This window comes from Pristis pectinata, chromosome 5, assembly GCF_009764475.1.
Source record: "Pristis pectinata isolate sPriPec2 chromosome 5, sPriPec2.1.pri, whole genome shotgun sequence".
NCBI lineage: Eukaryota > Metazoa > Chordata > Chondrichthyes > Rhinopristiformes > Pristidae > Pristis > Pristis pectinata.
The window spans coordinates 85853220-85867025 of NC_067409.1; positions in this window are offsets into that span (position 1 = coordinate 85853220).

The window sequence follows — 13806 nt, forward strand, 5'->3', positions numbered from 1 at the left end:
AAAGTCAGTGCATGAATGTTTAAAATAGGGCTGCTATTGAGGGTCAGTGTTATGGCTTTCCCAATGTGCACGTCCCAGAAGGGTGAAGAAAGTTTTGACAGTTTTATAGGAAACTTTTATGTTCCTAGTTTTCTTGCTATGTAGCTACATGGCCTTCAGCAGCCTCTGCCAATTATTCCAGAGTTTAGGGAAAATCTGTTTATAATATAGCTTTGCTAGATTTTTATGGTTTCATTTGGGGTAAATGTTTTATAATCACCTTAATTGAAGAACTCTGGATTGACATACATTTCTATCATTTTAAACAGAAATCGTACACTCAGAATGAGTGCCATACTACAGCTCCTTGATATTAGTCCTGAAGCAGACTTTGAAACAATGATTAAATCAATAGATCATGACACTAAGGTTTTAGAACCACCGAAACATCCACCCCATTGGTAAGCTCTCTTCTTATGATGATTAAGTGTAGGTTAGAAAGCTTAGTAGTGTCTCTGTAAAAGGTCTAGAAAGTTACAGGAATTTTTAATAAATACAATTATGCTTTTAAAATATTTTAACTTAGAAAAATACATTATGTGATTGATTGTAACTCTTTTAAACGACATATTTTGGGTAGCTTTCAGATTGTTTGGAGTTGAAATGGGACACAATTCTCTCAAACCAAGTACCAAAAATGAACAAGTCAATTTCTGTCACATGATCCTTGTGGTGCTGATCCTCCCACTGGTGGATGCAATGAAGCAGCAAAAGTTTCTCAGAGCTTCTACCTATTTATTAGCCCTACAGATCAATGCCATTGAAAAGATGACAGCTCAGAGCCTATATGAATCCCCACAGACAGAAATAAAGGTCACAATTAAGTTTATTTTACATCATTACTTAGTCGGGTGCCACTCCATGTGGAGCACTTACATGTAGTTTACATAATGAAACTGTAGATTTCACTCTGCAGATTTCATTGTTTCTGCACGTTGAAGAGCATGCAGGAAGATAAAATGATGGAAGCCACATGAAAATTGCTCACTGCACATGGGGAATCCATTATACATGGGTATCATATAACATAGGTTTACATGATCACAGAGGATGCATATTGATTGTTCCAGTGGACAGTGCCTGAAAAAAATCCCTGGTACCCTCAGTTATTTGAACTGACTATTATCAGGACATTGTCTTGTTTGTGGCATTGAAGGTAATAGAAGAATGCTTTCAGGTATCCAGATGACATTAGTTGCATCCGTTGTATCTATCAGTATCTAATCATTGCACTTCAACGAAACTGATGGATGAATTCAGAAAAGGAAGGAGAGGGAAAGAGAGAACACTGTTGGATTCTTGTAAATCCATTCTACTACTTTTGTTAGAAAGGCTTTTCCAAAACAGTTGACAACTTCAGGAACGAGGAAGAATTTAATTAACTGTAGTGAAGGATGTTAATCACTTTGTTTTCTTGCAAGAGCAGATGACCTAAGGTTTCAACCTGCCTGCACTGCTCCTCCAGTGCAATGAGAAAGAATGGCTAATAAGACACTGCAGCGTCGGTTTCATCTTACCTAATGACATTTTTTTTGGAACAATAAAGACAACAAAAAATCAAGTTTGATAAAGTTTTGGGAATTACCAGACTATCAGCATTTAAGAGTATATTTCCATTGCCTGGACAAGTCAGGAGAACTTCCTGCAATGTAACCCAACAACTGTTTCCACTGGACCACTATATTGCATATACTTACCCGTTACAAAGGTATTAGGCTTGCAGTTGCTAAAGGTAATTGGAAAATAGATAGTGGAGATCAGAAATTCAGGTGAGAGACAATAAATCCAAATATCCTGCTATTGCAGAAGGTGATACTAGGCAGGATACTGCCAACTTTTCCCAATGTGGAAGCTGCCTTCATCTGTAAGACCCTTTATCAATAAAACCTTATCACGATTTTTGTTGTATTTACAATATTTGTAATATCTTCAACATTCTCATTGAGGGAAAATATTTACAAACCTTGCCAAAATAAGTCTGAATTGACAGAAATGCTTATAACTAAATCCAACTTTAAATTTTTACAGCTGAATCAAATCATATGGTTGCATTCATGACCTTATTCCCCTATTCACACTGTTAATGCACCTATTGGCCCACAAAAATCTTATTAAAATACAGAAATATATTTATTTATCCCCTACTTCATCTGGTTTCACCTGTCACCCACCAGTCCCTGTCCCAGCCCTTCCTCTCACCTCTTTATACTGGCTATCTTCCCTCTTCACTCCCAGGCTTGATGCAGTGTCTTGACCTGAAACATTGACATCCCTTTTTTTTCAATCTTTTTTTATTAGTTTTCAAATTAATACAGATTGATATATAGCATCAATATTTATACATGTATTACAAAGAGATCAGGATAACAATCATAGCATAGATAATCATAAAGAACAATAAAATATAAAAAAAATCTGTAGATCCAACGATCCCTTAGTAAATGAACATAATATAAAAGAAAGGAAAATATTTATTATATAAATTTAAAAAAAACAAATCAATAAGAAAAATTGTAAACAATATAAACTAAACTAAACAAAAAAAATAAAATTTCAGAAAAAAAACAACAAAAAAAAGAAAAAAAACTGGGCTAAAATTTCTCAGTAGAAACAGAGCAATATTATGTCGTCAACTCCGTTCCTCCAAGTTGGAAAGTTATTGAAAGGGGATCTACATCATGTGAAAATATTGAATAAATGGACTCCAAGTATCTTCAAATTTAAGTGAAGGATCGACAGTACCACTCCTAATTTTTTCCAAGTTTAAACATGATATAGTTTGAGAAGACATCCCTTTACCTCCACAGATGCTGCTTGTCCTGCTGAGTTCCTCCAGCATTTTATTTTTTGCTCCACACTCCAGCATCTGTAGTCTCTGTTGTCTGCAAGGCCAGCATTTGTTTCCCATTCCTAATTGCCCTCAAGAAGGTGGTGATGAACTTTTGCCTTGAATCACTGCAGTCCTTTTGGCGGAGGTACTGCACTGTGCAGATTGGTGGGGGACTCCAGGATTTAGACACAGTGATGATGTAGTACTGGCCTTTTAGTTTACATTGTCTCACCCGTTCTTTTTTTCCAAAATGTATCACTTCACACTTTTCTATATTAATTATTTTTCAATCCCTCTTAGTTGAGAATGATTGCTCAGAAGGAATTTTTTGTTTGCTGGTTAAAGATAAACGATGAGAACATTTTGGGATTTGCAAACTCTGCAACAACTTGGACATATATTTTCAAGTGGGCTTGGTGAGCCTGGGCTGTTGATTTTTTCATGCTGTTTTTGCATCCTTGCTTTTCTCTCTGATGTTGCCATTTTATGATTTCAAAGTGTCAATCTTTGGAACAGACTTTCAAACTGTCTTCCGATGTCTTGTGTAATAATCACTCTGGAGTTGGTTTCTGAGTTTGTACTTCATGTTTGGCTTGAGGATGTGTGTGAAACACTTCTTTTTCCCTTTATTTGAGGGGGTGTACTGACTAATTTAGTAGAAAAGGAATTTGACATCCATATGACGTGGCTGTTCAACAAAGAATGCTTTGATACTTGATGAGTTCATTTCAGAAAAGATGCTGGTAGGAATTTCTCTGTCTTGTTATTGATAGACAAATGACTACATTGATGCTGACATGTTCTCACTGACAAGAGAAGCAGTACAGTCAGTTTCCACTCCTTAAGTCTCACTAGCATTAGGCATGGGCTCAGCGGACTAATTAAATGGATCAGGTAATATCAAATTGCATCAATTAAAAAACAAAAGTCTTCTGATTGTCAAATGTTATTGCAAACTTAGGCATCTACAAGGGAGGCAAAAGAAATTTGATGTACATTCTTTTATTCATGCATCAGAAGATGATTGAACAATAGTCAGAAGTCTTTAGGATAACAGTCAGAGGCTGTTAGGATAACAGCAAACAAATAAAACTCACAGTTCTCTGTGCTCCAAAATGAAACTAAAAGCTATCCTTCATTTTTTCTGTTTCCAACAACCTGTATGGGAAGACCTTCTTGAAGTTACAAAAACTCCTGCTGACTGAAGGACCTACAATAGGTCATTTCTCTGTCTGTGAGAATTAAACCCCTGGTGGGGATCAGAGTCGTAGTCAGAATCGGAGTCATAGTCTCAGGACAAGGAATCACCATTTAATGTCACTTTTGTGAAGATGAATTTCCTTTTGTAGAATGTCGTGAATATTTGGGATTCTCTTCCCAGAGGGCAATGGATGCCGAGTCATTAAGTAAATTCAAATTGAGATTATATGGGCTATAGGGAAATCAAGGATTTTGGGATTAGGCAGGAAGGTCGACGAGGCTCAACATCAGATCAGCCATAACGAATAGTGGACCAGGCTCAAAGGGCAGTGTGTACCTATTGCTTGTGCACTTATATTCTTTTGAATATTTTGTCAAGGGTTAGCGATAACGTGACCCTCACTTATTGTTCCGTTATCGCAGGTAATGTGATATGAGACAATGGGACAATAGGGGAGAATATATACCCATGTGGCAGATGATGGGATTTTGTGCACCTATTTGTTTTGTACTGTTATGGTCCTGTATATTGTAGATATCAATTATACTTTCAGCATCTACATAGACTCATCATACTTCATTTTTCTTGCCTGGCATGGAGAGGTTTTTGAAATATTTCTGGAATTGAACTACCTGTATATGGGATCATGGAGAATGACATGGACCATAATGATCATCTCCCTTCCAAATGCGAGTATATCTTCTTCTGGGGGTTGGAAGCCATGAGAACATTCCCTTCTTGCTTCATACAAAACAGAATCTCTATTGCATCTTGTGAGGATTAATATAATGCATTGATCCCGCACATTCCCAGATTATAGTCCTCCTTTTGTCATTACCTTTTTGTACTCAAGCACAGTTTCTGCTTTTCTACCCTTAATCACAACGTCTTCCTTTGAACCTCCCTTATGTTCCACTAACTGAACTTGCAGCATTCTTTTAACTAACAGTGGAAATATTTGCAGGAGTGGCATTTTTTTGGAAGTCCCGTACCTCGGATATTAAATGAGAACTTTGGTTCCATTAGTAAAACGTTGGGTTGGTGCACCAATTTAAGATATATGGGGTATTCAAGCAGAGTTCGATTTCAGCATAATGGAGGTGTACATCAGAGGGATTTCCCCATGTGGGCAACCTTGTTACAACACAGCATTTAAGATAGTGTTCCACACTTGAGCATTGCTTATGTTCTCGTAATAAATGAACTTAAAGCTTATGAATACTTCATGCATTATCAGATTAAGTGTTTTACAAAGGCATTTTAGCTTTAAATTCAGTGAAGTTTTCTTGTAGTAAAAGTTAAAATATGAGGTATGTGCCAAGAATATCATCTATGTCTATGCAGGTTCACTTTGCTAAAGAATGAATGTTGGGAAATTGGTGCACAAGAGGAAACCAATTCCCTGCTACAGAAACTTGCATATTTTCACCATTTTACCACAAGTTCTATACCTTCTGCTGAGGTAAGTACTAAACCATAAACTGAAGCACAAAGGCATACAGTTTCTTTATCAAAACTGTATGGTGTACTGCATCTGTGCTGCACGATACAGTCATCTTCAGTTTTAACTGTTTTAAATTTAAAAGTTAAATAATTCAAAGTAATTGCACTTGAACGTTAAATTATGTCGAGTTTTGCATTTCATTATAATGTTCACATTCTGCGTCAACCGTGACTCCTTTAATAGCAATCTTTCCTTTGAAATCAGAATATTATGGGTTCAAGACATGCACCAGAGGCCAAAGCATAGAGGTCTATGATTTTATTCTGGCGCTGTATTGCGTGAATACTGCATAATTGCAGTTGTTGCCTTTCAAATTAATTTTAAAACCGGGATCTGCCCACCATCTCAAACGGATGACAAAGATCATATGATAGCATTTTGAAAGAAAGAATGTATTCTGGTGAATAGTTAATATTTATTTATTAATCAACATCACAAGATCATTATCACAATGATATCAATGGAAGATTGGTGTGCACAAATCAACTGTTCTTTTTCCTATTTAACAACCCTGGTTAAACTCAAAAAAATGCTTCAGTGGTTGCAAAGTGGTGCGGGACATCTGATATAATGAAATAAATGCTTTTTAATCTGAATACCTCAGCTTTTTCAAAAAGCCTGTGCTAGGTTTCATATTTTTTCCAGAGCCTTATTTTCCAGGACCTCAGGTAAACTAGTGAAGTAGTTGTTTTCAACTTTTGCTTAGTTTAGAAGCTATTCTGAAGAACCAGTTTAAAAAAAAAGAGTAAGTTAGTTCTTTAAAACCAAACAGGAAGAGTGTGAATTTATGTATGTATTCTGCCTGAAATGAAAAGAATAACTGCTATGTTTGCACAATGGCAAGCTGACCATTCCTGAGCCTGCTAGGCAGTAGTCTGAGCTTCAGCTACAGCACTGACTTCCTCTTCTGCTTCAATGGAAGCTGAGATATGGACCATCAAGCACTGCATGATGGTTAAATCTGTTGGCCACCAGGCTTAAGACTCCATGAAATCCCATGTGTAAGGTCAGAGCTGTATTCCAGTATGTTCTTTGACAGTTCATAGATGCTTTCTGGTAGTCCAAGCAATGTTACAAGCAATTCATTGCATCTCTCAGCTACCTCGATGATCGGCCCATCTCCTCTCCTCCCTTCCCCCATCCTTTATTCCATGGTTCACTGCCCTCTCCTACTGGATTCCTTTTTCAGCCCTTTGCCTTTTCTGCCTATCACCTCTCAGTTCAACAAGGATCCCATTTCATTACATCTACTTCAATGATTTGCTCATCCTCATGGCTGTCCTCTGGAACAGAAGCTGTGTGCAATTCTACCCTCCTGGGAATTGACACCAAGATTATCTATTGTTGGCGCTTGAGAGGTTCTTAGATCTATAAACTGAAATGCTATTATCTGAGCTCGAGGATATTGTGGCAGATTGTGACAGACATTGTTATCTTCGTTATGTTGCAACTGATTAACAGAAGGGGAAAGACACAAGTGTGTTATGGTGAAAGGAATAGAGGGAAAATGAGAGTTGCATTTTGTATCATCTGCAGTTTGTATTCAAAAGAGATTATGAGATAAAAGGTAATGGAATATGAGAAGATTAGGTTTGACCATAACATGTAACATCTTCAAGAGTCTTAGTGCCATCAACTCTGGAAGGTTAATACAATTAAAGCCAATATTGTTCCCTCTGGTGTTTGAGATATTGCAATTGTGCATGTTCCCTGTTTGTTTGTTGTTGCTGGTGGCAAATGTGTACCCTGCCTGTAAGAAAGGAGCAAGTTTACAAGTCTTGTCAGTATGCTTGAAACGATGGAACCATGTACAAGTTATGTAGTTTGGGTGTAAGGTTTAAATGGCATATACTGAGCACGTCATAGAGAATATAAATGAATATTAGGTTTGAGCTCTGATTGACAGATTGTTGGTAGGTGGTAGTGGGGTCAGAGGCAAAGTGTAGTGCATTGAGCAGTGTATGAGGTTAGTGTTATGAGTGTTAGGTGAATTTGAAAATACATTCATTGATCTTGAACACCCACTTGAAGTTAAATTTCTTCTGGGACTGCATTCATGGTGTTGCATTCCTGTCACTGATCTCAACATCTGTCTTCTGTAATTGCTTTGACATCAGCCTGGAGGGCTTCTTAGCCTCCAGCAGGCAGAAGACCTCCCTGCTTTCTTCCCACTCGTCTTCCAAGCCTTCAGTATTGAATCAGATATTTTACCAAGATTTCTGGAAGGATTTTCGTGAGTGTTCTAGCCACAAGGCCCCTCCTCCTTTAAAGGCACAGGTTGCCTTAATCAGTAGCTAACTTGAATTGGTACTAACTATTCATGAAAACTCAATCCCATGGTAATATGCTGCAACAATAAACACTGGCTATCATTGACATCATGAATGACCAGCATTAATTTTTAATGTCTACTAAAATCATGTTAATTAGTCATAGGATAATCACACAATGATCCCAGTATCTATTTTTCAATGCTATCCAGTTTAATCCTTCCTCCAATGTTTCAAGAATTCTTACACTTGCACGTTGTTTCTGTCAGCCCTATTATTAGTTTCTGTGACCTAATTCTGAATGGAAATTACTTAAGTATTAGAAATTCTATCACATGATGCAACATTTTGCAAGTCACACAATTAAATTTTATCAGAGTCTTGATTGTATTTAACTAGTGCAACAGCAGTGCAATTCCAGAAATGTATTCTATGTATATGAAGAAACTACCAGGCACACTCATTGACATCAAGTAGATACAATTGCAGTGTGAATGGCATAAACTTCAACATTGGAGCAAGCCTTAAATGGAAGCTTGAGACCTGCTTTACCTGGTTCAACGGCAGGGAGTCCAAACCATTGATTGTTTTCTGGGTAGACTTTTTAAAAAAAAAATTCACTCTCATCCATCCCACTGTTCATTTCCATCCCATCTCTGTATCTCTGATCATGTCTCTGCTAGAACTCACATTTATGACCCCCAATCACTTGTCCACCAGATACTCAATTGTTGATTATCTATTATAAATGACCCTGAACCTTAATCAACTATCATCTAATCTCATTTCCTAATTTCTGATCAATTGTCTAGGTGACTCTGCTGTATAACGGCATATCCCAATAAATCTGACCTCCAACCATGGCACAATCATTTCTTTGTGACTGCAGCCTCCAACTCTGGCCAGATATACTCTACCACCTCTGATCCTCTCCACCCCATAAATAATGCACTCTAGCACCACCAAGCACTTCTTCCAAATCTTTTTTTAAATAACATCCCAACTACAATCCATTATAAATTTATATATGAAAATATATTTGATTAAAAAAAAGAATCCACAAATTTAAAGTGTCTGAATTATAATTGCTTGAATGTATAGAGATTTAAAAAAAAACTTACTCCCATGCATGCATGAGAAACATGTTGTATTTTGCCTTTCAGGAAAAATTGTGTCTTTTGGCAGTTTCACTTTCAGCAGACCAACTCCTTAGACTTCCTGTTCAGGATGCTCTGCTCTATATTGTGGAAAACATTTTCAAGTGCTCTTCAAAACATGTGAAGCAGTGGTTCCAGTATAGGAAACTACACTTTTCACTTATGTGTAAGAATTAGTAAAAGAACAAACTTTGTTAGTTGAAGTAAGAGAATTTTTGCTGGTACAAACACGTCTGTTGAAGTACATTTCTCTTATTTGCAATTTCACATTAAGGATGAATGAGAATTTCCACACAGTTGCATTTGTCACATCCATGAAATAAAAATAATATTTGACTTTCAATGGAAAAAATTGAGAGCACCAATTTTACCTATGAATACCTAGCAGCTGTTACTTTTCTTTTTCACTCAAGAATGAGTTTTTCTCTTCCATATTACCTGCCATGGAAGAGGATCAAAGTTATGCTGACAAATGGAACAAATTGAGCCCCACCCCTGCCTTACTGGTTCATTCTAAATTTCCTTTCCACCACCCTGCTGGAACCATTGCTGCTGCTTCATTGCCAGTCTGGAGTGTGGTCTTAAAGCTCTCTGGCCACTTCCATTGTGGTTGCTCCATAACTGAAAATATCTATTATCTGTATTATTTTTAATAACTAAAATATTTTAACAGTTAAGAGTTTTGGAATGTTCTTGAATCATCCCAAATGCCAAAACATTCATATGGATCGATAACTTTGACAACTGGCTAAACCAGTGTTTGATTGTAGTAGCTGTCTTTTTTTTGGCACTTGATGATAGGCTTGTTTGAATGACTTGCACATACAAAGGTCTGCCGCCAAGCAGTCATTATTATCATCAAATTATTATTGCCAAATCTACACAGAGGACCAGACAGTCTTAGGAGCACAAATAGATGCCAAGGGTGTTTTTATAGATTAAAGGTAAATGCAGATGGTTCATAGCGGACCAATGTTCCTCCTCTCATTATCAACTAGTCCATGTAGCACATCATCACCCTCGTGTGGCAATGGCTGGAAGTTCAACTCTGCAAGAACTGACCTGGCATAAATACATTTTGATTGGCAGTCCTTTTTAAAACAACCTCATTGTAATATTTCCCCATCCCAAAGTGCACTCAAAAGTAGTTCACTGCCACTTAGTGCAAGAATCACCTGCCCACTGCTTTGAGCAACAAAGCAGAAAAATCAGGTGTATTACAATAAGCCTTTTTTCCCCATTTCTTTTGAAATTTTTTGTTTACTAATCAAAGCAATTTGAGATTAAAGACCATCCAAGGGGAAATACTTTGATTCACATCTGCCTTAAGTAGACAACTCCCCATTTTAAAACAATTATCTCTAGTTGTGGATTCTCCAAGAGGGAACATCTTCACATCCTCCCTGTCAAAGCAGCTCAGGATTTTACACATTTCAATCAGTCCTCTCTGTCTTCTAAACCCATGGATGCAAGCTTAGCTTGTCCAAACATTCTTCATAGGACAACCCACCCATTCCAAGTATTAGTTTTGCAAACTCTGAACTGCTTCCAATGCATTAACACCCTTACCTAAATATGGAGAGCAAAACTGTACACAGTACTCAGATGTGGTCTCACATGTCCTATATAACTGAAGCAAGATATCCCCATTTTTGTATTAAAATCCCCAAGCAATAAGAAATAACATTGTTAGCAAAAGGCTAATATGTGGGTACAATGTGCAATTATGAAAGCTATGGGATACCAAAAACCCTCTGCAAACTCTCACAAGTTAGATAACATACTTTTATATTTTTCCTGCCCATTTATTCCTACTTTTGTTCTGATGTGCCATTACTGTAATATAGGAAACAGCAAATGGCCAATTAACACTCAGAAGGTCGAATAAAGATCAATGAGAAACTGGCACAAGAGGCTTGTGTGTGGGACTCTGAATCTTAGGGACACAATGCAAGATCCTTGCACTCTCTCTCCCTCTTTCTTCCCCCTGCCAAAAAATTGTCCCATAGAATCTTTTACATTTAACTGACCTTCTCATGCGAAGCTAATCAAAAATGAAACATTATCTCTAATGTACTGGAGTGCCAGCATAGATTTTATGCTTAGATCCACTAAGTTGAATCCACAACCTTGACTTAAAAGGTGCAAGTGCTACTATTGTACCACTGCTGACAAATCATGTTTGATTTGTCAGCAATGGTACAGTAGCAGCACTTTTTTACTGATAATCCTGATTTACACGAGTAAAATGTTGCATATTTTGTCATATGAGAATATGATTAAAATTATTTTGTCAGATGGAAGGATTAGCCAAGTCGCTCTAATCCATTGCAGTCAAAGGAGTTCAAAGAACTTGCTTATATAAATGATTTCTCCTTGAACAACATTAACTATTGGTAGCGACAAGGGAGTTTACAATTTTCTCCCTAAAAAGCAATCCACTTGCAGCATACAGATGATCATGGCAGTTTTTCCCCAGGTCATCAGTACGTTCTTATAGAAAGAACAACTTTAGTTATTGATAATATCATCTTTAATGAGGCAAAATGTAAAAGGCACTGTGCGGAAGAATTATCAAATACATTTTACACTAAGCCATACAAGAGCAGCCAAAAGGTTGGTCAGGAATATGCTTTAAGAAGTTTGTTAGTGCGAGAGAGAGCACGAGAGAATCTCCAAGTTTCAAGCCTCAGCATTTCAAAGCATAGCAATTATTGGTGGTGATTAAACATGGACATGATCAACAGGTCAGAATTGGAGAAGCAGTTATTTGGAGGGTTGAAGGATTGCAGGAGTGAGAGGTATGTAAGCAAATTGCTTAATGAGGAACAAGTGTAAGCCAGGAAGTACAGAAATAATATGTGAAGAGAACTTTGATAAGGTTAATCATAGTAGGTTGGTTCAGAAGATAAAGATGCATGGGATCCAGGGTGAATTGCAAGTTTGGATTCAGAACTGGCTTGCCCATAGAAAACAGAGTAGGGATGGAAGGCTGTTATTCTGGCTGGAGGTCCATGACCATTATCGACAGTGTAAAGGACTATCAAAGAATACAGCAGAATATAGATCAGTTACAGATATGGGCAGAGAGGTGGCAGGTGGAGTTTAATCTGGGCAAGTGTGAGGTGTTGCACTTTGGAAGGTCAAATGAAAGGAGACAGTATACAGTTAATGGTAGGCCCCTCAATAGCATTGAAGTATAGCTCCATAGTTCATTGAAAGTGGCTATGCAAGTGGATAAAGTTGGTAAGGAAGGTGTATGGCATGTTTACCTTCATTAGTAGGAGTGTGGAGTACAAGAGTAAGGAAGTCATGCTGTAGCTATATAAAACTTTAGTCAGACCACCCTTAGGAGTATTGTGTGTAGTTCTGATCACCCCATTATAGGAAGGATGCAGAGACTGTGGAAAGACTGTGGAAGCAGGGAGTTAAGAGGCTTTTAGATAGACACATGAAATATGAAGGGAACAGACAGATTTGGGTGATACACAGGAAGAAGACATTTAGTATAAACTGGCATCAAGATTGGCATAACATGGGCCAAATGGCCTGTCCAGTGCTGTACTGTTCTATAGATAACTTGGTGTGATTTAGGACGTTGACAGCATAGCTTTGGATGACCTCAGGTTTTTCCCAACTTGGAATGAGGGAGGTCAGTCAAATGTGAATTGGAAAAGTTCAGAGGAAAAGAGGTAATGAGAATTTCAGTAACAGAAAGGCTTGAAGCAAGGGAAGTGTCAGGTGGTTTAGAGACATGCAGCCACTTTCTGCCAAGCCCCTCAATGATTAATTGATGAGCGACATCTGCAACCTTGGATACAGTTAACGAGTCACCACAATCCCACATTATTTTCCTCTATCACATGCCCTCTTATCATCAGTTATAGTCCAATTAGTAACTCTCCCCGCTAAGGCAGATGCTTGCAGATTTATGTCTCCTTTAGAGAGAGTTGACAGATTGATAATATTAGTACAAGGCTGTGGAAGTTCTGTACGGTTGGAGCTGCCATCTTTTGGATGAGACGTTAAACCATGACTGTTTGCCCTCTCAAGTGGGCACAAGAAGATTCCACGGCATTATTTCAAATAAGTGCAGGGGAGTTATTCATTGGTCCCTTGGCCAAGAGTTATTTTTCAACCAACATAACAAAAACAGATTGTTTGGCCATCAACACATTACAATTTTGGTGAATTTGTTGTATGCATAAAATCATACAAGTGTGAGAGAGTCATGATTTTGTTAACTTGGCACCTCTCTGCCACACATCTTTGCCCATCATTGTGCTCAGGTAAGGTGCTTCTCTAGTGGCCACACCATAGCTGGGAGATGTTAACTTTGAATTGAGGAGGTCTTGAATGTGGACCTGAACCCAAAGACCTAGTTTCATACTGGGCTGTCCTGCAATACTTACAACATGTCTAAAATGTTTAATGACTGGGTATTGGTTGTGCTTTATGGGTTATGGATGTTGCAAGTGTTCTGAAATGAACAGTGGATAAAATAAGTTATAATTATGAAGTTGCTATTATTTTCAAGTAGTAAATCATTTCCCCACCCCCACCCACCATGACACACACCAGATCATAACATTTCTTCCTGCACTGCAATACTTTCTTGTAGCATCACAAGTCTACAATAGGGTTACCAATATTATATTTCAACAAACAAGTTTAGGGATTGTTGTAGGTGGAGCAATAGCATGGATTTTGGACAAAATGCGACAAAACATCTTATTATTAAAGATAACACTCTAGGCTATTAATAAAATGTACAAAAGTTCCACGTATCTTTTAAAACGAAAGCC